The sequence below is a fragment of the Budorcas taxicolor genome, chromosome 13 (assembly GCF_023091745.1).
Source record: "Budorcas taxicolor isolate Tak-1 chromosome 13, Takin1.1, whole genome shotgun sequence".
In the NCBI taxonomy this organism is placed as follows: domain Eukaryota; kingdom Metazoa; phylum Chordata; class Mammalia; order Artiodactyla; family Bovidae; genus Budorcas; species Budorcas taxicolor.
In genome coordinates, this window is record NC_068922.1 from 81,051,862 (window position 1) to 81,078,937 (window position 27,076).

Below are 27,076 nucleotides of genomic sequence, written 5' to 3' on the forward strand. Positions count from 1 at the left end.
GGCCTCACGCAGCACCTCACGGTATGTCCCCGGGGCCCTGCGGATGTACTACCAGAACAGAGTGAATGAGGGAGTGAAGCCCCTCAGTCGTGTCCGACTCTGTGTGACGCCATGGACTGAAGCCTACCAGGCTCCTCTGTCCATGGGATTTTCCTGGCAATAGTACTGGAGTGGATTGCCATTTCCTTCTCCAACCAGAACAGAGTAGATGGTCCCTAAATGCTAGATGCAGACTGAGGGTGAATGCTGCGTGCCAGGCGCTCGCCACCTACTGTCTCACCACGTTCTCCTAGTAACACAATGAAACGCTGATTCCATTGCTTTCAGCACAGACGTTTAACACGTATTCAGCCAACGGCGCACACGCTTACTGTGAGCCGGGCGTTCTCCCCACGTGCTGGGGAAACAACCGTCAGGGAAGTGGACGCCGACAAGCACATCTCTGCCACACCCCAAGCTCCTTACGACTCAGAAGCCCAATCTGGGGACTTCCCTGGAGGTCCAGTGGCTCAGATGCCACGCTCCCAGTGGAGGGGGCCCAGGTTCAATCCCTGGTCTGGGAACTAAATCCCGCATACTGCAACAAAGAGGTGGCACACCGTAACGAGACCCAGCACAGCCAAATAAATAAATAAATAAACTTTTTTTAAGTCAAATCTGATCATATCTGGGCCCTGCCCCGAAATCCCCATGTCTCTGAGAAGACAGACAGAATTTCTGGTAAGGCCTAGTGAGCCCTCTGAAGACTTTGGACTCTGTTCTAAGAGCGCTAGTCTGCCACCAAAAAAAAAAGAAAAAAAGTAAGACTGGAGGAACTGTCGCACTTCAAGCGTTTCTTCCTCGAGAGATTATCTCCCGAAGGATCTCATCCCACTTGAAGAAGCGGCAAAAAGCGAAGAAGGTACAGTCCTCCTACTTCAAGACCACATTCTCCTCCCCTCGAGGGTAGGGGCTCAGAATCAGCCCTGCCTCCCTGATCACCACACCTGGCACCAGCTGTAATCTGATCGATCTTCACCCCTTGAGTTATTACTGCCTTTCCTTTTCTCTTCCCCACTGCCTTATGCTCTATTTATAAAAATAAAATTTTACTTTTACGTGACACTGAGCAGAGTATGAAACAGTAAGTCCTCATTACTTAACCACCTTATGCCTTTCTTTTAAAAAAGAGGAAACTGAGGCTCAGGAGCCTTGAGCAGGCTGTCTGAGGTCACACAGCTAACAGTCTGATTCCCCATCTTCCGGATGAAGGTCAGTGGGCCATTTGAACCCAATGTCAAACCCCAGCTCTGTCACCAACCTAAAGCTCCTAAAAATGAACCCTGATGCACACTGTTGACACTTATTTCCTGAACGTTCAGCCCTGCACGGCTCTGGGGCAAGGTTGAAGCCTCCTCGCCCAGCCAGCTTCCCCTCCCCCGTTCTGGACCGGCCTCCTTTCGCTGGCTGCCCCTGGGCTGCTCGCCTCCCACCCTGGCGTTCCCTGTCCTGGCGTAGCTTCCCTAACATTAGTCCACAAGTCTCCTGCGAGGGTACTGAAGGTGAGGAGGAAAGGTCATGCAAACCATGTCCCAGCAGCAATTAGCAGAGTGCTTTTCGCAGAGCTGGGAGGCAGTATATGTTTGTAAGATGAAGCCTCAAACTTCCATGCCTCCCTTTTAGGGTGCCTGTCAGAAAAGTCTTACAACTCCTACCATTTCAGAATCTCTCACATGCACCCTTTTCCTTTTTTATTTCCACAGTCCTTGGTTCTTGTTTCATTCTGATCTGTGTAACAGTCTCATAACTGATCCCTGCCTCCTTAACCCAGATTACTTGTTCCTGAGCCCCACCAATAACCTCCCTGCTGCTGCCTCATGCAGTGGAGATTCGGCAAAACCTCCAGTTTTACCAAAATAAACCACAGTTCCCTCTCTCAGGGAACAAAACCACATGTGGCCCCAGCCAACCTTTCGGCCAGATGCATTCCAGAAGCATTTATTTGGGAGCGCTCCTTGGTCCCAGGCGCTTAACTAGATAGTACTTAAGCAGTGAGATGCAAAACGGACTGGATTCCTACCCTTGTGGATCTTATATTTTAAGAGGAGAAATTGTAAGCAAATTAAGACATAAGCAGAAAAGCGTGTAATTAGAATACCTACTCTAGAGAAAGAATCCTTCAGTTACATGAAGAAGCATGCACAAGGATGTTCACCGCAGTATTGTTTATAAGAGTGAAAAACTGAAAGCAACCCATGTTCATCAGAAGGAAAACGGCTGCGTGCACTGTGCTCTAGCCAACGGAAGAATGCGGATCGCAGCTGGGAAGAATGAAGCCGTACGGCTGGGTCGCCAAGACATGGGGGAATAAAAGGACGGAGCTGCTGCCTGTGGCTGAGTTATGTTCATGTTTGACAGAAAACAACAACATTCTGCACGGCAACTATTCTTCCATTAAAAAATAAATTTTTTTTTAAAGTTGCAAAAAGTAATGCCCTACTTAAAAATATATATATACACAGGAATGTATTTTCTAAAGGAAACACATGTATATTGTATATTTATGTGTATTATATAAATATGTACGTTTATATTTACATATGCATAGATACACATTTACATATACAGTATATTTAATGATGTACATTAATATGTATTACATTATGTATATGTACACATGTGTATACATATACACATGTATATTTGTGTGTGTATGTAATGTAAATATATTTATGAACACACACATCATAAGATATCCATGCTGATCATTTTTCAATATACATAAATAACCAAATCATTATCTTGTACCACCTGAAACTAATACAATGTTACACGTCATTATATCTCAATAAATAAATATATACATATGCAAATACACCACATTTGGCTAATTCTCAAAAATGGGCAAGGACCCGGGGCACTTTGGTGATAGCTAAAATTTTAATCTCTTTACATGTAAAGCATACACACATGCCTACTAACAAGAAATTCCAAACTGTGTGGAATAACCTCAGAAATTAAAAAAAAAACAACAAAACAGGCGATAAAATGTTTCGTATCCCTGAACAGGAGATGCAGCGCTCTCTGCTTACCCGCTTCCCCGCTCCGGCCGCCTGCCTGTCCCGCCTTCAGCCTGAAAGTCTCCAAAGGCACATGCCATCCCTGTGCACAAGGCCCTCCGTAGCCCCCCTGCCCAGCCCCCAGGGCAGCTCCAGAGGCCTCCACCCTCTTTGTTCAGTCACCCTTCACCCGCTCCTTTGTGACACTGGGGGGACCAGGCTGAGCCCACCTGTGTAAACTGCAGGCCCCTTGAAGGGAAGGCCGCTTTCCTCCATGTCGCAGTTGCTGGCACACAGGAAGTGGCTCAATATTTAGCTGTTCTATTTAATTAAACACTGGAAAAGGAAACGGCAACCCACCCCAGTATTCTTGCCTGGAAAACCCCATGGAGAGAGGAGCCTGACTCCATAGGGTGGCAAAGAGTCAGACATGACTGAAGCGACTTAGCACATCTCACGTTTAATTAAAAGAATGTGCTCTTAGCTGTACTATTTAACTAAATAAACATGCTCTCTAGGTTCCTTCATTCACTCATGCATTTTCTCTCCTGCTCAACAAACATTTATTAAGCACCTACTGTGTACCAGGCACTGTTTCAGGTGCTAGGAATGCAGCTGGGAAGCACACCAGTCAAAATGCCTGTCGTCGCAGAGTTGGCATTCAACATTCCACTGTGTTCCACCAAGTGCGGTCCGGTGGTTAAGGCGCTTCACTCCCAGTGCAGGGATGCGGATTTGATTCCTGTGCAGGGAATTAAGCTCCCACGTGCCTTGTGCCGTGGAGAAGCGGTCAGGAGATGAAGTGGGGAGGGGGTGTTAAATAAGATAGTCCGGGAGGACTTCATGGGGGCAGGCATCTGAGTAGAGATCTGAGCAGGGTGGCAGTGGGACCCCTGGGGAAAGAGTCTAAAAGGCTGGCCCTGCAACGACCTTAAAGGGTATGCCCAGTGATTCAAGGAGCAGAAAGAGACAAATCAGAAATTGAGAACGGTGGCGATGATGATTATCAGTTGCCTGGGGCCTTTGGGGTTTTGAGAAGATAGGATTTTATCTGAATGTGCCTGAGAGCCATTGAATGGTTTGAGCAGAGGAATGATGACTGGGTACTAAGAAGCTTATTAAAGAGATGGTAAAAATTGAGAACACTCCTAAAATAGTCAAGCAGATAGTCTCCTTTGCCAAAAGCACTCAGATATTTGTGTGTTCATGTTTTCAGGCAACTTTGACAACAATAGTCAAAGAAGACGTTAAAAGGATAAGAAGACAGGAAAAATGAAACAAGTTATTGAGCCCCTGCTACGTGCCAGTCTTAACTCCACACCTAATGCACCCAATCAGGCTGTTACTGAGTTCTCCTGATAACCTATCTATATTTATGTAATTATACATGAATTTATATATAAATTGAGTATATTTAAATTCATTTCCCAGATGAGGAAACTGGAGCCAGCAGAGATTTGCTTTCTGACGTACTAGCTTCTTTAACTTCCTTGAGGTTCAACAAGAATAAAATGAAATTCTACCCCGATTTCATTCCAAAGCCCACGCTGCCACATGCCATCCTTTCTTATCCTAAATTGTTGGCCTTAGCCTCAGGAGAGCAGAGGATGATGAGAAGGCTTACTGGTGGAGCACTCACTATGGTCCCCGTACATTGTATGCACGTTTGGATACCCAGGCCGACTTAGTACCCCCTTCACCCAGATTAGAAGCCTGCAACTCTGAGCCGTCACGTGGATGGTGGTTAAAGGGCTGAGCTCACCAAGCTGGGTTCACACCGAGACTCGGCACTACCCAGCTGTGCAGCCTGTCACCTCATTTGAACTTTCTTTGCCTCTTCTCCCCATTTTACAGATGGAGGTAAGAATACCCACTGACAAGTGTATTTAAGAGAAATGAACAAATCCTCTCCTGTAAAAGGCTTTGGAGACAATTTGTCACACAGCCGGCTTCCCAGGTGGCTCAGCAGTAAAGAACCCGCCCACCAATGCAGGAGACGCGGGTTGGATCCCTGGGTCAGGAAGACCCCCAGGAGGAGGTAATGGCTCCCCACTCCCGTATCCTTGCCTGGGAAACCCCATGGACAGAGCAACCTGGCGGCTACAGTCCATGCCGTCTCAAAGAGTCGGACACGACTGAGCCACTGAACTGGACTGAACTGAATATTATAAAGATTATCGCCTAGGGCCACAGAAGCTCAGCCACTGCAGGACCCTGCCAAGGTGCTTTTCCTTGGGTTAGAGAAGCGAGTGTGTTTACAGCAGGTGAGGGAGAGAAAAGGATTTGGACCCGGACTGCTCTCTCCAGAACTGAGTCGCTTTCAATCATCTTGAGCCCACCCAACATCGACTAAGCGAGTGAAATCCTTTGAAAAATCGGAAGGATACCTGAATCTGGGCGATCTCTCCGAGGTTCAGAGACAACCCGCCTCTCGGCGTCCCCTGGGCATCTTCTCCCAGCGGAAAGTCAAGGAGGCCCCCTGAAGGACGAGGTGGGAGGTGAGGGGCAGCGGGAAGGGATGCAGACAGCAGCCTCCAGACTGTAGGTGCGCCTCTCAGGCCACGCCCACCAGCAGGACACGGGGAAATGCTGGAGAGGAGATTAGGGCCAGAGCCACACCCTAGAGAGGCGCAGAGCGACCAAAAAAATCCCTCAGTCTAGACGAGAGATCACACAGCTGCCCTAGACCTCTGGAGCTGGTTAATCCCGCCCCAACTCCTTCACTTCACTTTCAGCAGCTCCCAGCACTAACACTGCAAGTTTCCCCCAGAAACCGGAACTGAATCAAATGCCGTCCCCAGAGCCTTCCTGGGTCCACATCCTGAATTCACTGCCAGAGACCTCAGCCCGACGACTTAGCCTCCCTGTCTCATCTGTAAAATGGGAATGAGTCCCCGGTGCACCGGATACCTTTAAGGCTTAAAGGAGCTGATGGCAATGGGACCTTAAAGGCCTTAAAAGTAGCTGAGGAAGCGTCAGCCAGAATGGCATGAACCATCCTTCTCCCTGTCCTAATCAGCCCTTCAACTGAACTAACCCCCTTGGCCTCTTTGACAACTTTTTTTTTTTTTTTCAAATGTGGTTAGCACATTTTGTTGACATATTTTTACAAATACCAAGCCTGCGTGTCCTCTTAAAAATATCTTAGGAGATTATGTTTTGTTCCCACTTGTGGCTTCAGCGAGTGGGATGAAAACAGTGTAAAAGTAAATGAGGAAAAAAGGACCATCTTTCCTGAATTTTTACAAAAAGAAAGAAAAGAAAAGCAAAGAATGAAAGATTCAGATGCTCTTAAAGAGTATCTTTCGAACTATTCTCTTATCAAGCTCCTTTTCTCTTTTTTTCCTCCCCCATAAACACAACAGTAATGATATAGCTTTTCTTTCTTCCCTGTTTAAATTAAAAAATCTGACACATAAATTTCTCCAAACTAATACAATTGAATTTTCTATAATGATTTGTAACTACTATGCTGTGTCCTTTAAATAATGCTATAAACAGAAATAAACAAGTTTCTCAAGCACTTGTGTCTGAAGTCAAGGAATAAGAACAACGTGTCCCCAAGGAAACAAAGTAGAATCTGGACTCCAAGCTAAAATGGCTCTGCCTTAATCCTCTGTTACCCGGTACCATGGGGCTGCGTTTACAGGAAGCGCCTGCCACCAGAAGTTTTCTGCTAGTTCCCAACCCGATTTCAACCGTACTTTTGCATCATCCCCTCAGCCATATGGAAACAAATAAAAACACTCAGCTTAAAAAAAAAAAAACAACCGTAAAGATCGCTGACCTGTTCTCTTCTGCCTTCTCCAGGATGGGTAGAGGCAGGAAGAAATGCAGGGCGCCCCTCCCCCTCCACGGCTGGCTTCCCGGCCGGGTAGAGACTATCTCATTACCACATTTTCAACAAGCAGCCCAGTTTCCTCGTTTAATCAAAGTTAGTTTGTGCTTGTTTAGCCGTCTGCGCATGCCAGCTTTTTATGGCTATAGAAAATGTGTATTTATTTATTTCGAGATGGCTCTGACCGTATGCCCATGAGTCAGCCCGAGCCAGTGATTTATAAGAGCTCTGAAAAGCATTGCCTTTAAACATTTTAATAGAGCCTCTCTCCTCCTTTGTAAGTGGAAGTGTAAATTGGTACAGTCCCTTTGTGAACAACTCGGTGACACCAGTCAAGGGTCTTACAAACGTTCATACATGTGGGTGCGGTAACAACACTCCCGAAATCAACCCAAAGGAAACAGCCCCACCAAGGAAAAGGTGTCATGAACAAAGACATGCATGGCAGCGAGAGTTGCTATACGGAGAGGAGCAATACACACACACTCTCCCCACGCCCACGTGGACACACACAGGAATAGCTAACCATCCAAATTACGCCCAACCTTTGCACAGAGCCAGTTTGAAACCAGAAAGTTTTGAAAAATAATGCCATTGGGAAATAGTTAAAATAGCAAATGGAAAAAAATCAAGACGCAAAATCATATTTCTCATAAACTATGTCTTTTTCTTAGTAAGCAAATAGCACATAAGAATACATAAAACTGTTAAAATTGGTTTTCTTATCAGGGAAATTTGAGCATGGACCGTACATTATGTGATAGCGAGGACTTATTGTTCACTCATTCGCTGTGATAATGGCATCTTGAGTTACTAGGAAAAATATATAACACTTTTTTTAGAGACATATATTGAAGAGTATAGGAGAATGGCATGATATATTGGAATGTATAACGCTTTAGCAAATTTCAAATAGGAGAGAACTGAAGCAAATGTGATTCACATCCTGAAACTGCAGAACTGATTCTCTCTATTATGTTCATTTCAAAATTTCTTGGTTATTTCCCTGGCAGTCCAGTGGTTGAGCCTGCCTTCCAGTGCAGGGTACGCGTTCAATCCCTAGTCGGGGAACTAAGATCCCACATGCCTTGTGGGCAAAAAAACAAAACATAGAACAGAAGCACTATTGTAATAAATTAAAGGCTTTTAAAACAGCCCACATCAAAAAATTTTGTGGAAAGTGTTCCTATTACACATTTTTTAATGGTTATTTTTTGATCACGGTCTCTGCATGCACTTTTTCTACCTCTTCTTTTCCTCAAATTATTTTTCTCTTATATGCCTGTATTACCTTTGGAAAAAAAAAATTAACATTTATTTTACCAAAAAGAAATTACAAAGAGTTGACAGTCCCACAGAGATGTTTTTATTGCTGTGCAGTAGTCGTGAATCGTCAGAATACTCCGGTAAGCCTAGGCACCTTAAAATGCGACCCCATAAATGGTCCGATTCCTCTCTGTGGGTTGCACCACTGTCTGAGACGATGCTGTAAATATGATCAGCTGATAACAAGGCCAGCTGCACCGAACCATTTTTAAGATTAGGAACCATTTAAACACACACACACACCCCCTCCTGCCTCTTAAGTGTTAAGTGGCAAGATATTCTGGTTTTATTTCCAAAGTTTCATGCAATAATCATGTAAGCAGCAAGCAGCCCAGAGTTCCACATACTGCCAAGCTGACTCAGAAGGAAGGGCTCCACATTCCTTAATTAGCAGCATCAGAAAAGCACCACTTCCTGCAGTGGAGTTTCCCATTTCATCAAGCTACTCAAGGCTCAACACACCCCACCAGTTCACAGGGAGGATTTCCATAAAGTCTGGAAACGTAGATAGTGTTATTTCTTTTACTTTACTTACTTACTCTTTTTTGTTTTGTTGTTTGATTATACCATTCTATCAGTCTATTCTGTTGCATTCTTATTTTTTTGCAGATTGAAGAGGGTTCAAGATGGTATTACTCGTTTCCTTCTTTGTTTCCAGACTTCACAGACACTCTGTAAATACTGAGATCAAAGCTGGGAGCAGAATAGATGAACACTACACCAGCTTGAAAATACAGTTCTCTTGGTTATTAATAGTCCAAAGATTCAAAGTACTGAGCCAGAAGTTTCTCTTTTAGTACCGTTTACTTAAATTAAGTTTCTGATTTGTATTAAAGTTCTCTAGCAGATCTCTTACTGGGGGCAAGAGCATAAGAGAGGGTTCCAAACAAGATTACATGGTTTTCCAATGTGATATATTTGATCATCTTTGAAAAGGCAGGGGTAACACTATTGCAATCTTAATTGAAATGTCAGAGTCTCAGGAAATAGTCTCCTTGTAAATACTGGACTTAACTGTTGTAACAGTTATTTACTTTGAACTTCAGAGATCTTGAAGAAATGGGAAGTAACCTTAAGCAGGTAATTGACAGATTTTGACAGACACTTAAAAAACTTTGGAAAACATTATTTTGCACTTTGTAGGAGCCTAAATCTGCTCTATGACATCGTATTCCATTTTTCTCTTTCAGACCTCTCTTTCCTAAACTGTATCTTTTCAAAGACTTCTCCTTGCCCACCAGTGTGATAGATTTATATTTCATTTTTAATTAAGTACCTTAGCTGTAAAGAAGAAGACACATAAGAAAAGCTCACAGTCTTAGAATCCAAAATAAAGCAGGTGATTGCCTTCATGGAAAACTGCCTTCTCAGGAGTCTAAGAGGGAGCAAAGAAGGCCTACTTAGGAGTTTTATTTCTTCTGAAGGTATCTTCCGGCATTTGAGAATGTCTGAGGCTATTTAGTGGGTAAACGAATCCTTGATTGGGTCTCTTAAGAATGAAAGCCTTTGTTTCTGGCCTCGGAGAGTAACAAACTACTTCCAACACTATATGATCTTGATGAAAACTATTTTTTAAAATTCATGTGCTTCAAATAACCATGACGTCAAGTTGAGTGGAGAGAGTCAAGGACATGGGCTGCAGTTAAAGAAGACTTTGGGCCTTTGGTTCTTGGCTCATGTAAGAGCTGCAGCTTCGACTCCATCCCTGACCTAGTTCTCCTTGTATCACAAGACACTGGAGGGGTGCAAGAAAAATGCCCAAGACTATCAGATTGTCTTTTTTTTTTCTTTTTTGCCACGCCACACGGCTCGCATGATTTTGATCTTAGTTTCCTGACCAGGGATCAAGCCCCTGCCCCCTGCAGTGTAATTATGGAATCTGAACCACTGGACTGCGAGGGAATTCCCATACTGTCTTATTGGAGACATCAAGGTGTCATAGATTACTTTTTTTTGTCTTGAAAATAATGTTTAAAAACACAGTACTTTGTAAGAGAATCCTAAACCCAAGAAGTTGTCTCACCTTTAAGGAAATCAAAATTGATATAAAACTGTTCTTATAAACATTTTAGGGATATTATTTTTATCTGAGAGTTCTGCTTGTGAAAAAAGATGACGTCCGAATTCACAATCAAGCTTTGTCTCCTGCCATCTCTGTGTGTTAAAAAGGAATTTCTGCCCTTCTCTGCACTTTTCAAGTTACCACAGATGTTATGTCTTTCTGGGTTTTCAAGTATGCAGCTCAACACTGTAAATTCATCAGAGGAACCCTGGAACTTCAACCTGTAACAGTTCAAAGCTGCTACTCGGAACACAGGGCACCCACCATTCACCCATATTCTACAGTGTTCTGGTCACGGAGAATCCAGGGTGAATGGTCTCTACCTGAAGTTGTCCAATGGGCTGAAATAATCTTCGCAAACTTGCAATGCTTTCGGTACAACCACTGCTCCTCATCAACCAGCTGGGCGTCTGCCGATGCCACCAACTGTCAGATAGTGACTTGGGGGGCCTCCTGGCCTGTTGATATTTCTCTGCCTATCAGCGGATCATAAGTCAGAGTATTCCCTTAGTCATACAGACTGGCCGTTTATTGGGATGTTTGCAGTGGGAACTACAGTTGAAGATAACAAAATTAAACATGAATGTGAAAAAATATATATTCTTTTTTTTCTCGGAGGCTCACGATTAGTTTTGCTATTTTCTGATTCTTAAACTGTTAGTTGTTTTTAGGAGTAGAGATCTGATTTTTTTTTTTTTTAACTCTTTTCTATGACATGAGTGTTAAAGTTTTTTTAAAATATTTACATTTTCTGACCCACCCTGCATAATCTCTTCTATGGTTCCTAAGATGAAGAAAATAAGAGAAAACTAAAGAGATGTGGCAAGCAAGTTCTGTAATAACCTGGCAAAGAAATTCTTGAGCAAGAGTATATGGGTTTGAGTTTATTGGAATATTTGAAACCAATTAAAATTATCCCCCCAAAAAACTTATTTTCGTTCTTTTTACTTTAAACACACAGGCATACAACTGAAAAATAACATTACAATATCAATGAAACATCAAGCTGATCAAGCCTAGTTGCTGTAGCGGCAACTAGAACATTTCAGCCGTGTCTGTAATCCATCCTCAGGTGTTAAGACCAGCTCTTTAAGAAAAGCTGACCAGATCTTCAGGATTCAAGTTTAATTTCTATTTGTTGACCTGATACAGACTATCTTGAATAGTGTTAAAAATACCAACTTCCAAACTGCAGGGATAGCTGCTGAAATGCTATCTGTCTGGTGAAAGTCTATGTAATAACATACGTTGGACAAATGTAACTAGGAGAGGGTAGAGCCCACAGGAGATGAATCAGAATTATTCAGGATAACCCCACCATAAGCTAGAAGAATATTGTTACTAAGTCTATGCACCTGCCATACTTTAAATATAGGAGTTCTCAGATTTTACAATATCACTGACAAAATACGAGAGGATACATTCTAGACACAATATAGAATACACAAAGGATAGTTCTGAATGTTTATGATTAGAAAGACTTACTGTTCATGATAGAGAATTTGAAAACGGAAGAAAACACGCGTAAACCCAACACACGACCCTCAGAAACAAGCACGGTTCCTAAACTGGAGGGTCTCCTGGCAGCTTCTGGAAACGGCCCGGTGCTTGGCTCTCTTCCGCTTTCCTTCCCCGATCCTTTACATGACACTTTTTCTCCTGTGTCCAAAATGTTAACTTCTTAACTCACGCCTTGTTTTCTGTCTCTTACAAAGATTTTTAAAACGCAAATGCTGTACAGAACACCCTCTTCCCCACACCCCACCTCCAGCTCCTTTTGCTCTGTAGAATCCGGCAGAATATCAAGGGAAACGGACAAAGGGCTTCACTGATAGTTGAATTAAAACCCTAATAGGTAAAGCCTATCGTACCACGGAAACTCCTTTATTTCCCTCCGTATGTTAAGATATTTCAGAGCAAATTATCCAGGAATAAATACCACAAGAGAGATATTTACGTTGTAAAGGAAAACCAAATCGGCAGGGTAATTCTCTCCTTCGAAAAATCTTCAGTCTGGTCATAGTGGTGAACTCCAAGGAGGGGGACATAGTAAAAGGGCGGAGGGGGACAGGCTTTTTTTCTGTCCCTCCCTGTGCTTCCTGAATTTGACATCAGAGGCAGGTATTAGAATGGGACAAAATGCAAACTGTGGATTTTTGAAGTCCAGGAATACACGTGTCTGCACTACAATCGGCAGGCACCACGCTCTGCACACAGGCGCACCACCTCTGCGTCTCGGGGCCTAAGACTCTTAGCGCCGCTCCCGCTTCTCGCTTTCCACTTCAGCATCACACTTTCAGGGTGGGGGGTGGGGGCGCAACAGCTGAAGCCACGACACCTGCTTCATCTTGTCCACGAGCAAACCCTCAGAAGAGCCTCGACAACGCCCCCAAAGCCAGCCTGTCTAACTGAATGAAACAGAAACACCTAAAGGCCATTATGAAGTGAATCTTCACAGCATTTGTGTGTTTCTGCTCTGGGGCGTTTGTCGCGCGTCCCTCCAGCGCGCCGCGGTCGAAGGCGGTAAACCCGCCCCTGGAGGTGGAGGTGCGCGGGACCCGGGGCGGTCTGTCGTGGGCGCACCCCGGCCAGGCGTCCACCTGTGATGCGCTCTTCCCGTCCCGCCCTGCTCCACCGTGGGCGTGAGTCACTTAGCCACGTTCTGCAGCTTGAAATCCATTCTCTTCCTGAGTCAGTGTGAACTTTGCCCAGTCTATTTCCTTGAAGTGTTTCCACCGGCACATGGAAGAGGAATCGCATGCGAGCGCGTTTCTTCCGGAGCACGAAGTGGCTCACATGTGCTCACACAGGTGGACGAAGATGGACAGGTTGAGCTTTTCCTGCAGAATGAGGACGAGCGATTCTGGCTTGAATGCACAGCATTACACGCGGCAAGATTTGTGATTTGCTGCACAGCCTGAGACCCTGCTACGGGGCCCCTCTGCTGTTTTGTCCTGTTCTCCCTTCTGCTGGCATGGAGCCTCTCTCTCTGGCCTGGGGAACTAGCCAGGGACCCACGCAGTGATGAGTCCACAGGCGGAGCAGGGCCCCTAAAACCAGAGCAGCCACAGAATCAGCCCCCGTCTAACCCACCAGACACGGGTGACCACAAAAAGTTTGACGGTGGAATTTTCTCTTAAGGTGTCCTGAGGCCAATGCCTTGTTTGCCTTCTACATTCTAGAAAATGTTTCTGATGTGTAGCATTCTTCTACGTTAAGCACTTTTTTCTTTCTTTTTTTTTTTTTTTTGCTTGTTAATGGGGCCTGAGCTGTGGTGCCTGATTATAAGATTACATTTTGAGAACATGTGGTGAAAGTTAGGATTTTTCCTCTCCCTCTTTTTTTTTCTTATTGCTTTAAAAACAAGATAAGCCTGTATGCAAATAGAGTCCACAGTAACCACAGTAACATTCTCAACCTTATTTATTGAATTGCAGAGTCTTCCTTCACCGATTAAGCTCTATTTGCATACCTTTAACATTAGAAACATTTATTCCAGTAATGAGTCATTGGAGACTTCTGGGTTTATAACTCTGAAGCTGGATTCTACAGTACTAATGCCAGAAAAATGGGTGTCTTCTGTGTTAAAACTTCAGGATTTTTTCTGTGTTGAGAGAGACAGAAAGAGAGAGAGGTTTTTGTTGTTGGGGGTTTTTTTACTCTAAAACTGAAATGTGCCCAAATGAAATAAACATAATATCTGAAACATATTTTGTTATTTATTTCATATACTAAAGAAATATACTGTATGACTTTCTCATTCTGTGAAGAGATAAAGAACTTGCTAGTCCCTTCTTGTCTGAATAGAATTAGTCTTATAAAGAAGGGTAATAGCTTTATATTTTGAAATCTTTTCCCCAGTCCATTGAGGTATAACTGACAAACAAGATAATGTAAGTTTAAATTGTACAACGTGTTAATTGATACTTCATGTTTTGCATTTTTTTAATGGGGAAAAAAAAAGGAAAGAAAGAAAGAAAAAGACAACTTCAATGCTTTTCTCAAAAAGAACAGGAAGCCTGAAGGAGGAAGTATGTGACAGTTTATTTTTCAACAAGTACACGTTATCAAGTGAATGAAATTCCTCTGGAAGCTATAAAAATGAAGATTGGAGGATGGTTGTGTTCAGATAGCACAAAGGGCTCCTGGACATTTAGAACCTTTTTTTTCTTCATTTTAGCTAAGTTATTAATGAATGTCAATTATTGCACTTTTCCAAAAGGAAACACTGAGTCATTCATGAAATGATCTAAGATTTCGAAACTTGCTTACAGCATTTTTTTCTCTCCTTTCCTACCTTGCCAAAAGCAGACTCAGAAAAGCCAACCAGTAACCATGGCCTACATCCAAGGAGCCGACACCAAATTAGCACAACACTGCAGTCATTTCACAAAGGCTCCTGCTGCCCCCAAGGGTTACTGCCCCACCAGAAGGCCTCTGCAGCCTGCCCGGGGCCAGGCTGGAGGGGCTCTGGCCCCCTCCCCTGCTCTGGAGGGCCTGAGATTAACTCATTCTGGCACAGTCATTATTTGGCCATAGCCTGGCCTGCCTCCAAGTTTCATGTGGAACAGCAGATGGGCGTGGGCCCGCAGATAGGCAGGCCCGTGTTCCTAGGAGGCATTACATATTTATGGCCAGAGCCCTACAGAATTTGGCCAGAGATGGGGTACAGATGAGAATGTGTTTGGCGAGGAAATACTGCCTTCTTGATCCATTTATCAAGAGCGTTTCAGCTTAGGCCATTAAACGGTGTCCAAAAACAGTCAACAAATGTTCAGTCAGGAATAAACTGTGAGTGAGGTGGTTTTAACCTCGGGACAGCTGAGGAAGCATATTTCTAGATACTTATTTTTAAAAACATGACTTTAGATAAATGTGCAAAGAATTAAACCACCGGAGTTTCTGAACAGGCCCTGGGGAGCCAACTCATTTCATCTTTACAAACAACTGGAAGTCCATGTAGGAAAATAATGTAGAGAAGGAAATAATGCTTTGATCCAAACAATACAAAACAGCTTGGAATTGTGCCTTCTTAACAGTCTGTTTGCATTGTGCTACTGAAGGGATTTTTCAGATACATTATCTTAATATGACTCTGCAAGGGAGAAAGAGGAAGTATATGGTCCCATTTCACAGATTAGGAAAGAGTGCCTCAGAGAGACTTTGACCTTTCTAAGGTCACCAAGTTAGTTAATTGCAGAGCTCAAACTTAAATCCAGGACTTCTGGCAAAGAGAACTGGCCTTCCTCTGACACACCCTGTCCCTTGTAACTTGGCTCTGCACGTCCAGTTCTGTACAGACAGAGTCTGTCAGTTCCTATGCCTGCTGCTGTTACATTAAACCCGTGCTTTTCAACTCCTAGGATTCCCAAGGAATTTTCTTGCTTCTGCTCCCTACCTTGAAGATTCTGGTCCCATTTCACAAGGAGGAGGATGCACTTATTTGAAAAGGAAGTGGTCTCCCATTCTGGCATTTGTGTAGAATAGCTTCCTCTTTTTCTCCCTAAATTTATTTTGGTCTTATTTCATCCCCACACCTAAAAAAAAAAAAAAATCCCACATACGAGGGATCTTTAACAAAACCCTTTCTCATCGACTAAGATGTTGTTAATAATCAGCGGTAATGTTTAATTTCTTCTCTGTATGGGTGTTTATTTTTCACATTTTTTAAAACAGTGATCACTTTTTTGGTTATTTAGAGAAAAATCATTTTTAAAGACCGTCTTATCATTTTTGTGTAACTCACATGGTATAATTCACACAATGGATGTTTACTGCTAACACAAGAAAGACAAGTACAGAGCTTCGTGACAAGTCATTAAGCAGTTGTTTGGGTTTCACTTATTTAGAATATGCCTGGTGAGCACTGGCTAGAAATTGATGATTAGCGGGCAACCTTTCTCAAGTGACTTTTGTAAAATACCTAGGAGACCTTGAACGTTCTGTTTTACGATCACGGGGAGGGTGGAGGGTGGAGTTCGTGAGGAATATTACTTTATTACTCAGCTAAAAGTCCCTGTGGCTCTAAAAGTCCCTCCTTCTTGATGCCACAGGCTGGAAGAAGTCCGTTTTCTCTTCTTTACTGTGTTCTGTGAAGGATCCCATTTTCAAAATACATAAAAGAAAACTTTGTTCTTGTAGTCGATGACTTTCCCCCCAGTGGGTACAGATCGCTCACTCCTGAGTACACTCTTATTTGCCTTTGGGCAGGGAGGGGTCATCACCAACTCACACCACAGTAGCGCAAACACTTTTATACAGTTCACCCCCATGTCTGAAAGTGCTGTTCTAAGCATTTCGTCTGGGCTCTGTGGATCCTTACTATTGCCCCAGGTGGGGCAGATACCGTCTTGCAGAGGAGGGAAGAGGCACAGGAAGGTCAGTTCACAAACGCCCTGGATCGCACAGCCAGGTGCCAGGCTCAGACCCACTACCCCCAGCTGCCTTCAGGCGTTAAAGCAGCCTGCAGACCTTCAGTGAAGTTGGCTCACTGACCTTTGTCCCAGAGACAGATTTTTTTTTTCCCCTAAAGTCAAAGGAGTGTAGGTGAAAGGTGGGGAAACCTTACTCCGGAGTCTGGGATTCCGTAGAGCGCTTCGACCCTGAGAAAGAGCAGGGCTACGGCATGGACCTGCAGCAATACTCTGTTTCTTCTACCCATTAATATTCCCTTTAAACGCTTGAGTCAATCATTTTGTTGCAGCATCGGTCAGTTGCGGTTCCCTAGCAAAGTCAGATTGGCTAACAGATAAGACATATCTTTCTAATGAGAGCTAGATACCTTAGCTTTGAACAAGCAGATGCATTTAAATTCATTTTAAATACTTATGAAGCAAACTGTAGAATGTTAAAACGTAGAGGATTTTATTCTCTAGCTGAAGGACTCAGAGTTAACTATCTTAAAAAGGAAAAAAAGCAATCAACAAGCAAACTAGAAAGAAACCAGCAGGAAACAAACAAGGCCAAGCAAACAACCAGTCCAATCTTGCCGTGATGCTTGAGAAAATGCAGAACTCATTTAATTATATTCTCCAGCTACTCAGACGTCCATAAATAAAAGTTTTGTTTCAGCTTTTACATATTCTAAATACATACTAAAATATATTTATATGTATATAAATAAGTATTTCTTATACATTTTTAAATGTATAGGAAAGATTTTCCAGCCTTTAAACATGTGTAGTACAGGAAATATAACATCTTTTATGAAACAAGTTTGGATATCAATAAAATAAACCACAGTAGAAAGAAAGAATTGTGGATAATCCATAATTCTTCAGTAATTCTTCAGTACTTTCATTCTGAATTGACTAATCATTCATGATGAAATTAGAGGTGTCTTAACTTTTACCTACATGGACTTCACAGCATTCCCTGGAAACTTCTTTTTTTGGACCAAATTCCTAATATGAGTTCTGTTCTCATGATTTATCTCTTCCTCCTTCTAAAGAGGAAGTGAAAAAAAAAGGTCTCCATTTTTACACACACACACACACACACACACTTTAAGTGCAGAACCCTCTTTATGGGTATTGCAGTGCAATTTTAACAACAGGAAGAAAAGCTATCTCTGGGACTCAACTGAAATATACAGAATTTATACGGGTCATTAAAACTTATTATTATCAAGTTGCTAACCACTAAAGAACACACACAAAAGCTATGACAAGTGTAATTGAATTAAGCTCTCCAATCTGTGGTTAATGAAAAGACCTGAAGATTCTCATCTTAAAGTGAACTCAATGTAAATCCCACAGAGAAAGTTGAAATGATTTTATTGCATGAAAGAGCTCAGTGAACTTTTAAATTCGTGTTCACATGAGAGAGTTATACTGCAAAAGCCAAATATTGTGAACGTAAAAGGCTGTGTCGATCCCTTCTCTGTGGAGAAGGAGCCTTCTTTCTCTCCACCATATGCAGGACGTTCCTCATTCACCCAGACCTCAACCAAAAGCAAATGCAGTGAGCAGCTCAGCCAAGCGAGTCACCTGCGCAAAATCCACGGCTTTCTTGCGTCTCTGGCATCACAGACCTCATGCTCAAACAGATAAAGGAGACATTTACGGGACTTCCATGGAGGTCCAGTGGTTAAGACGCCACACTCTCAATGCAGGGCACATGGGTTCAATCCCTGGTCAGGGAACTGAGATGGCACACAATGAGGCCAAAGAAGAACGAGGAGAGAGACTGATGAAATGACTGATCTGTAATCTGGGTGAAATGAAGTGTGCAATGTGTGAAATTTTCACACCCCTGGACTACCTACCATTCACTAGGTCATCTACGGTAGACTGTTCTGCCAGGCAGTATTTTAGGGGAACGAGGTACACTGATAGATCAGGCTCACAGGTCCTTGAAAACAGAGGTACCTTCCTACAGCCAAGGCAAAATGGGAGCCTCGTGAAATATGTCCAGGTACACTTTTTTCCCTTAGTCAATTTTGAAAATTTATTGAACACTTACTATGTACTGGGACCTGTGCTGGTACACAACTGCACACACACCAAAGGGTCCTAACTCGATTCGAAACTTTAGCCAGGTTAACAGACTTAAGCGCTCCCCCGGTGGCGCAGACGGTAACGAATCTGCCTGCAATGCGCAAGACCTGGGTTTGATCCCTGGGTCGGGAAGATCCCCTGGAGGAGCGCGTGGCAACGCACTCCAGTATTCTTGCCTGGAGAACCTCATGGACAGAGGAGGCTGGAAGGCTACAGTCTGGGGCTGCAAAGAGTCCGACACGGCTGTGAGACCAAGCACAAGCACCCAGCAGCCTTACACAGTGAGTTACAGTGGGTCACAGTCACTTGAAAGCGTTAGCATGACCACAGGCTTGACTAAAAATGCAGGGTGGGCTTGGCCCCCTGCAAAGGCCCTTCCCTGGGACACTAGAGGTCTCACACTCCGAATGCGACCCCCCCGGGGGTTCAGACGTAGGTGTTCTGTGTTTTGTTTTTTTGGCCCCATAGCTTGGGGACCTGAGTTCCCTGACAGGGGATCAAACCGGGGCCCTCAGCAATGGAAGTGCAGCGTTCTAACCACTGGACCACCAGGGAAGTTAGAGATGTAAGGTTCTTAGTCTGCACCTCAGAGAAACAGCTAACAACAGCTGGGATATGCACGCAATAGAAAAATTACGCCTTTGCTGTGAAGGCCAGATTCTCTGTGTGGAATAGGGGTACAATACCCGGGGTCTATGATACTTTTAGGAGCACACAAAAATGTCTTTATTTTCACTTCTTTTAAAGTCAGAAGAAAAAAATGAATATAATAATCATGAATATATCATAATAACTCCAGCCTGGATTACCTTCAACTTTATTCATTTATGTATCTGAAGTTGCAAAATACAATTTTTAACATCCTTTTATGGAAGAAGTGACCCACACAGGCAAAAATACATCGGACCCGCTACAGTCATCATTCAGTTCAGCCCTGGCACTCTGGGAATAGATAGATAGATAGATAGATAGATAGATAGATAGATAGATAGATAGATGTGAGAGTTGGACCATAAAGAAGCCTGAGTGCCAAAGAATTGATGCTTTCTAACTGTGGTGCTGGAGAAGACTCTTCAGAGTCCCTTCGACTGCAAGGAGATCCAACCAGTCTGTCTTAAAGGAAATCAGCCCTGAATATTCATTGGAAGGACTGATGCTGAAGCTGAAGCTCCAATACTTTGGCCACCTGATGCAAAGAACTGACTCATTGGAAAAGACACTGATGCTGGGAAAGATTGAAGGCAAGAGGAGAAGGGGACGACAGAGGATGAGACAGTTGGATGGCATCACCGACTCAATGGACATGAGTTTGAACAAGCTCCGGGAGTTGGTGATGGACAGGGAGGCCTGACCTGCCACAGTCCTTGGGGTCACAAAGAGTCTGACATGACTGAGTGACTGAACAACAACTGTGTACATACGTATATATACAAACACCTGGAGTTGGTGGAAGTTGGAAACTGGTTAGGGCTTCCATGTAGGAGGGACCGTTGAGCTGAGACCCGCAGGGTGATTAGAAATCCTCTATATTAAAGTCAGCGTCGAGAGGAATAGACAGGGCGGCGTTAGAAAAAGGAAGGGATCCTCAGAAAAGGGACTCGGTGGTGCAAAGCCCCTGGGGTAGGGAAGCGCATGAAAATAGGAGGAGCCAAAAGGTGACAGTGGGGTCAGGGAGACTGGCGTGGGGAGGATGGTGAGCATTGTGGTGCGGCCAGTCAATGCCAGGCGTGGACGGCGAAGAAGACGCTGCCCTATGTCTCATCCGCCCCCCACCCACCCCCGCCTTCGCCTAATTCCTAGTTTGCCTCCAAGACGACGTGAACCTTTCCCATGTGTTGGCTTCTGTCTTACTGATTTGCAGAAGTGCATGCGTACCTGTCTCTAACCATTGCCTCTTTCTCTGAATCTATTTATTAACCTTTGGCTGTGCGGGGTCTCCCTGGCGGCTCGGGCTTCTCTCCGGTTGCGGTGGAGCTCGGCCTTCTTGCGGCGGCTTTTCTTGGCGAGGACCAGGAGCTCTGGGCTGCAGGCGCTTCAGTAGCTGCGGTTTCCGGGCTCTAGAGCACAGCCTCAGTAGTTGTGGGGCATTGGGCTTAGTTGCTCTGCCCCGATCCCAGATCAGGGATCGAACCTGTGTCTCCTGAATTCTTTACCACTGAGCCACCAGAGAAGCCCCTAATTATTATTTTTCAATGTCAAATAAGCCTCTAGATTTTTGCTGTTAGGGGTTGGGGGTTCCTTTGAAAAAAGAAGAAAACAGTCCTGTTTTCTGCGCATAGAATGAACCAGCTTCTTTGTCTTCTAGAAGTCTCCTTGATACTTTGATAGCTACGCAGGACAGCCAGGTCGTCATTACTAGTGCTACAGTTTGGAAAGCTCTCAAAAGCTTTGCGTCAGATTCTAAGAATATTCCAGAAGATTTGGGTTTCAAAATACCGGCTGCTCTGGTAACTGGGAGGAGAGAGAGAAGTAAGACCGTGAGCCCGGTGGCGTTCGCTCCGTGCCTGCAGCATGGGGCGCAGGGCGTTGACCGTCACCTCCCGCCCCGCAGGGCCGCCCATAACCATTCTCCCTTGTACCAGGGCTAGGAGGCGGGCAGCCGTGCCAGTGTCTGCCCGATGCCGAGGGGCAGACATGCTGCTCTAATGTTGATGAATATTTCGCTTTTGAATATTGATGAATGAACCACTTTTGGTTCTGGAAGGAACCAAGTATCTGAGTTTTTACTTGATATTTGTGAAGTCTCTCAACTTTCTAAACACCACTAGAGTGGGTTGCCATTCCCTTCTCCAGGGGATCTTCTCGACCCTGGGATCGAATCCGGGTCTCCTGCGTTGCAGGCAGATTCTTTACCATCTGAGCCAACAGGGAAGCCCTCTAAACATCTCATTCCAACCAATATGCATCTGCGGCCACATTCAGCCTGTGAGCCTCAAGTTCAGGGTCACGGCAGCGGGCTTACACAACTCCAGGGGGTGCCATTCGCAGAGCCATGCCTTGGAGTTGCGCGACATGGCAGCCTTGCCTCCCAAGCACAGCTGACTCTTCACATCCTCTAGAATCTAGGCCCCAGGCTTGCTCCATGCTCACCATGAATGCTATCTGACCCACAGCAAGCACCCAACAAATATCTGTTGAATGAATCAAGATCTTGTCTTCTTTACAGATTTGCCAACTAACCATAGCTTCTTCTCTCCTTCTGAAACCTTCCTAATCAATACCATCTGTCTGTCCTCTCTCCCAGTTTATAAGCTGTCTGACCCTGGACAAGTTACTTGGCGTCTCTGGGCTTCTGTTTTCTCAGTTGTAAATGGGAATGATGATAACTCTCAGTCTCGTTTTGAGGACTAAATGTGTGTAAAGTGCTTAGGACAATATCTGGCACACAAGAAGTAATCGACAGGCGCTAACTAGTAATAACTATTTAATCGTATCTTAACTGAGACTTCCCAGTTGGTGCACTGGTAAAGAATCCACCTGAGGGTAGGAGATGCAGAAGACATGAGTTCAATCCTTAGGTTGGGAAGCTCCCCTGGAGAAGGGAATGGCTACCCGCTCCAGTATTCTGGCCTGGGAAGTCCCGTGGACAGAGGAGCCTGGTGGACTGTAGTCCACAGGGTCACAAAGGGTCAGACATGACTGAGAAACTAAGCTTTCATGCATATCTTAATTAATCATCTTATATTTCATGTACCTTTCTCTCAATTAAATTGAATTTACAACTTTTATCTTGTTTCTCTCACAGCAATTAACATGATACAACCTATAAAGTAAATAGCAAATACTAGGGACTCAAAAACTATTAATTATAATAATTAGGTATGTTAATATTATATATTAATTAACTATATTAATTAGGATCAGAACTAGTTCTGAACAACAGAAGCACGGGGTAAGAGCTTTGTTCTCCTTCATGAAAAGTGAATTGGAAGCAGCCTCAGGCTGCGTGGCAGTCCATCATGCCATCAAGACGGACTCTACCTTATTCTTCCACCGTTCTTTCCTGTAGCTTCTGACTCGAGATCCAACGTGGCTGCTCAGGCTCCAGCCATCAGAACACGTTCCAACAAGCTGGAAATGGAGGGGAGATCAGAAAAGGAGACATACTTCTTTAAAGATACTTCTGGGAAGTCATGTACACCACTTCCCTTTAAAAACCTTTGGTCAGAACGTAGTCACACAACCATCCTCAAGTGTAAAGGAAGCTAAGATAATGCTCTTTTGCCTGGATGGCCACGTGCCAACTAAAAGTTGGACATTTTATCACTGACGGAGAAAGCGATATAGATATTGAGGCAAGTAGGGTCTCTATCCTAGCCTGTCAGTTTGACATGTGAATATCACAAATACAACTGATCTCAGTCCTCTTGAAGGAAGCTGGTAACTTGGGCTTAACTGTGAATTTTATAAAAAAGCCTGACCCTATCTTCTACTTAAAACTCTTTAATAATAATTTTAGAATGGATGGCTTTTCATTTATAAATGTCAGTGTTCACTTATAATGGAGCTCCCTAAGAAAGAAAGGCATACATGTAAAACCAATTAAGTGGTTTTTATGACACTTTTCTTTACTATGGACAATATCAAGCAAATATTAGGTAGAGAAAAGAGAATAAGGGACCTCCTGCTGCTGCTGCTGCTGCTAAGTTGCTTCAGTCGTGTCCGACTCTGTGCAACGGCAGCCCACCAGGCTCCCCCTGTCCCTGGGATTCTCCAGGCAAGAACACTAGAACGGGTTGCTATTTCCTTCTCCAATGCATGAAAGTGAAAAGTGAAAGTGAAGTCACTCAGTCACGTCCGACCCTCAGCAACCCCATAGACTGCAGCCTTCCAGGCTCCTCCATCCATGGGATTTCCCAGGCCAGAGTACTGGAGTGGGGTGCCATTGCCTTCTCTGAAGGGACCTCCATCTTCCTGTTATACAGCTTCCACACCGATCAAGCTTCCATTGAGGGACCACTTACATCATCTGCACGCCACTCCCTCCACTACGTTATGACAAAAATTCTAGATATCATGTAACTTCATCTATTGATATTTTAGTATCTCTAAAAGATAAAGACTTCCTTAGAAAGCTTAACCACAGCGTCATTATCACAACTAGCAATGTCTCTAATATCACCACAGTTTTTGTCAGTGTTTACGTTGCCTCATAGATTTCTATTCCTGAAGGTTCATTTGTTTGACTAAGAATCTAACCAGAGTGTTTGCGGTGCAGTTGCTAACATGTCTCTCAGTCCCTTTTATTTTTATTTATTTTTAAATTTTTATTGGAGAACAACTGATTCACAGTGTTGTGTTAGTGTCTGTTGTAAAGCAAATCAGTGTTATATATATATACACACATATACATATATCCCCTCTTTTTTAGACCCTTTCCCCATCTAGGCCATTACGGAGCACTGAGCAGAGCTCCTTGTGTTATACAGCAAGTTCTTACGAGTCATCTATTTTACACACAGCAACTCGTTTTCATCAGTCCCAGTCTCCCGTTTTATCCCCCACCAGCCCCTTTTAATCTATAGCTGCACAGCTCCGCATGGTAGCCACCAGCCCCACGAGGCTATTTAAGTTTAAATTAAGAATCCAGTCCTTTGGGTGCCTCACAAGTGTGAACTAGCCACTCGCACAGGACGCTGCCATCAACACAGAGAGTTCTGCGGGAGCGCTCTGCCCTTGCTATGCTCCTGACCTTTTCACCCCAGCAGTGTATTTAGGGAAGAAACTGGGGTGTTTGTCCTGCAGACATGTCCACAGTTCAGACTCTGCCGATTCCAACCCCCTTGTCGTTTAACTTGCTTCTTTGTTCTCTGGACTCACTGTAAGCCAGGAGTTAGACTTAGAACCTTGATCAGAGTCAGAGTTGATTCCTCTATGCTGTTTAAGATGACAGGCAAACCAGTTCTCCGTACTGGGAGATTAGCATTTAGAAGGACATACGCCAGAAAAAAAAAAACAAACCCTTATCTGTAGTTATTTTGGGGAAGCAGAATGACCTTATTTTCTGTCTTATTTTTGCTCATCCAGATCTCATTATTTATTCCCCCCATGAGGATGCCTTTCTCACAAAAAGTAAATAAGGGCTGCTATTTATTGCAAACAATGTGCCAAGCACCGAGCGAACAGATTGGCTCGCCGGAGCTCGTGGAACCCTGGTGACAATTCCATGAGGAAATTACGGTCCCCACGCTGCAGTAAACACTTGGGAAGATTAAGTGACTCGTCCAAGGTCATTTGGTATTTGGTGGAGTCTGGATTTAATCTCCCCATTGTCTGTCTCTCAAGGGATTCGGATTTTGGTGAGCATAGCCTGCGGCCGGAGAGACTCCATTTCTGGAAAACTCTGTCGGGTTATTCGGAGGCAGACCGGGTCTGGGAACCGAAGTCCACCCCTGCCCGCTGCCCCGCGCCGTGGCCGCCCGCAAACATCTGGCCTCCCGCGCCAAGCGCTCCTCTCAGCTGGAAGGTGTCCCACGTCGCATCCGGAGGAAGCCTGCGCCCGGTGCCTGCGCAGAGCGTGGGCTTAACAAAGGCGGCCTCTGCACCCCTGCCCCCGGGACGGGCGTGGGAGTCTGCTCGCCTCCAGTCTCGGCTGCTCACTCCGCAAACGGCCTCGCCCTGAGGCCCCCCTCCCCGTACAGGCCAGGACCTCCGGGATGTCGGGACACATGGGTGTGCCACACAAACAAAAACCCCTGCCCTCATGGAGCTTGTAGGTGGAGGTTTAGGAGGAGAGACTACAAAATAATAACCATAAACAAGATAGTAAGTTAAATATAGAGAGAACCAGATGGAGATAAGCTAGTGAGAGAGAAGGCTGTGAAGAATAGTGTGTGTGTGTGTGTGCGTGTGTGTGTGCGCGCGTGCGTGTGTGTGTGTGGCAGGGTGCACGCCTAGCATTTTGGGGAGGATGGGCAGGAAAGTCATCTCTGAGGCGGGTGGATGCACCAGGAAGGAGGGCCAGTCCAGCCCACTGCCTGTTTTTATACAGCTAGAATGGCTCTTCCATTTTTAACTTGTTGGAACAAAAATCAAAAGAAGAGCAACATGTGTGAACACATGAAGATCATATGAAGCTCCATCTCACTGTCCATAAATAAAGTTTTTTTGCATCATAGTCCTGCTCGTCTGTTCACTGCCCATGTCCCCGCTGCACGGCAATGGCCAGAGCACTGTCACTGGACACCACGTGTCCCACAGGGCCTGATACTGACTGCCTCACTTTTTACAGAAGAGAAAGACCTGAAGTAGGAGAAAGAGCAAGTCACACATTGCTCTGAGGGAGTAGCCAAGTAGCTGTCACAGCACGTGCAAAGGCCCTGAGGTAGGACCACGGCAGGACGAGGGACGTGTTGTGACTGAGCTGAGCGGATGAGCTCAGAAAGCACGGGTCACGGCGTGAGCAGTCTACCCCAAGGCCCTTAGCCCCCAGCCTGAGCGAGATGGGAGCCACGGCTGCTTGGTGGTGAGGGATGATGTGGTCTGTTTTAACAGAGTTTCTATCCTAAGAGTAAAGTGGGGTGGGGTAGGGCAAGAATGAAAACAGTGAAAACAGCTTCAGGTCATTGTAACAATCTGGGTAAGGGACGATGAGGTGCTGAAGCAAGGGAGAGAGAATGGCTGAGGTTCATCTAGTAGGTTCTGAGTAAATGTCGAAGGCAGCCGACAGGATTTGCTCAGGAGAAGGAAGAGTAGCTGAGAGACGGGAGCAGTCAGGGCTGACTCCCAGGTTTTGGCCAGAGCCAACAGAAGCCTGGAACTTTCTTTAACAGAGCTGGGGTGGACATCAGGAACAGTAGGGTGAGTGGAGAGGAGATGAAGGGCTCTGCTTGGGTTCTGCTAAATCTGAGATTGTTTCACTTCATTTTTTGGCTGTACTGCAGGACCTGTAGGATCTTAGCGCCCTGGTCAGGGATGGAAACTGGGCCCTCAGCAGTGGGAGTGCCGAGTTCTAACCACTGGACCACCAGGCGATTCCCAAAAGGAATGCTACCTTTTTTTCCTCTTCTTTTTTGGCTTACAGGAAAGTGCAGACTCCTAACCACTACACCGCCAGGGAGTTCCTTGAGATGTTTTTAAACACTTATGGGGAGATGTCAAGTGAAGAGCTGGATCAGGGAGGCAGGAGCCAGAGGGAAAGCTGGGGTTCAGGACACCTGTTTGGGTGTCAGCAGTCTCTGGTTGCTGTGAAGTCTGGATGAGACAGAAGAGATCTAATAGGACTCATGGGATCTCCCCCTGCCCCACCCCATCCAACGACAGCCTCCCCAGCAGGCTCTCATCTTTTTCCATAATAAAATCCTACATTCTTAGA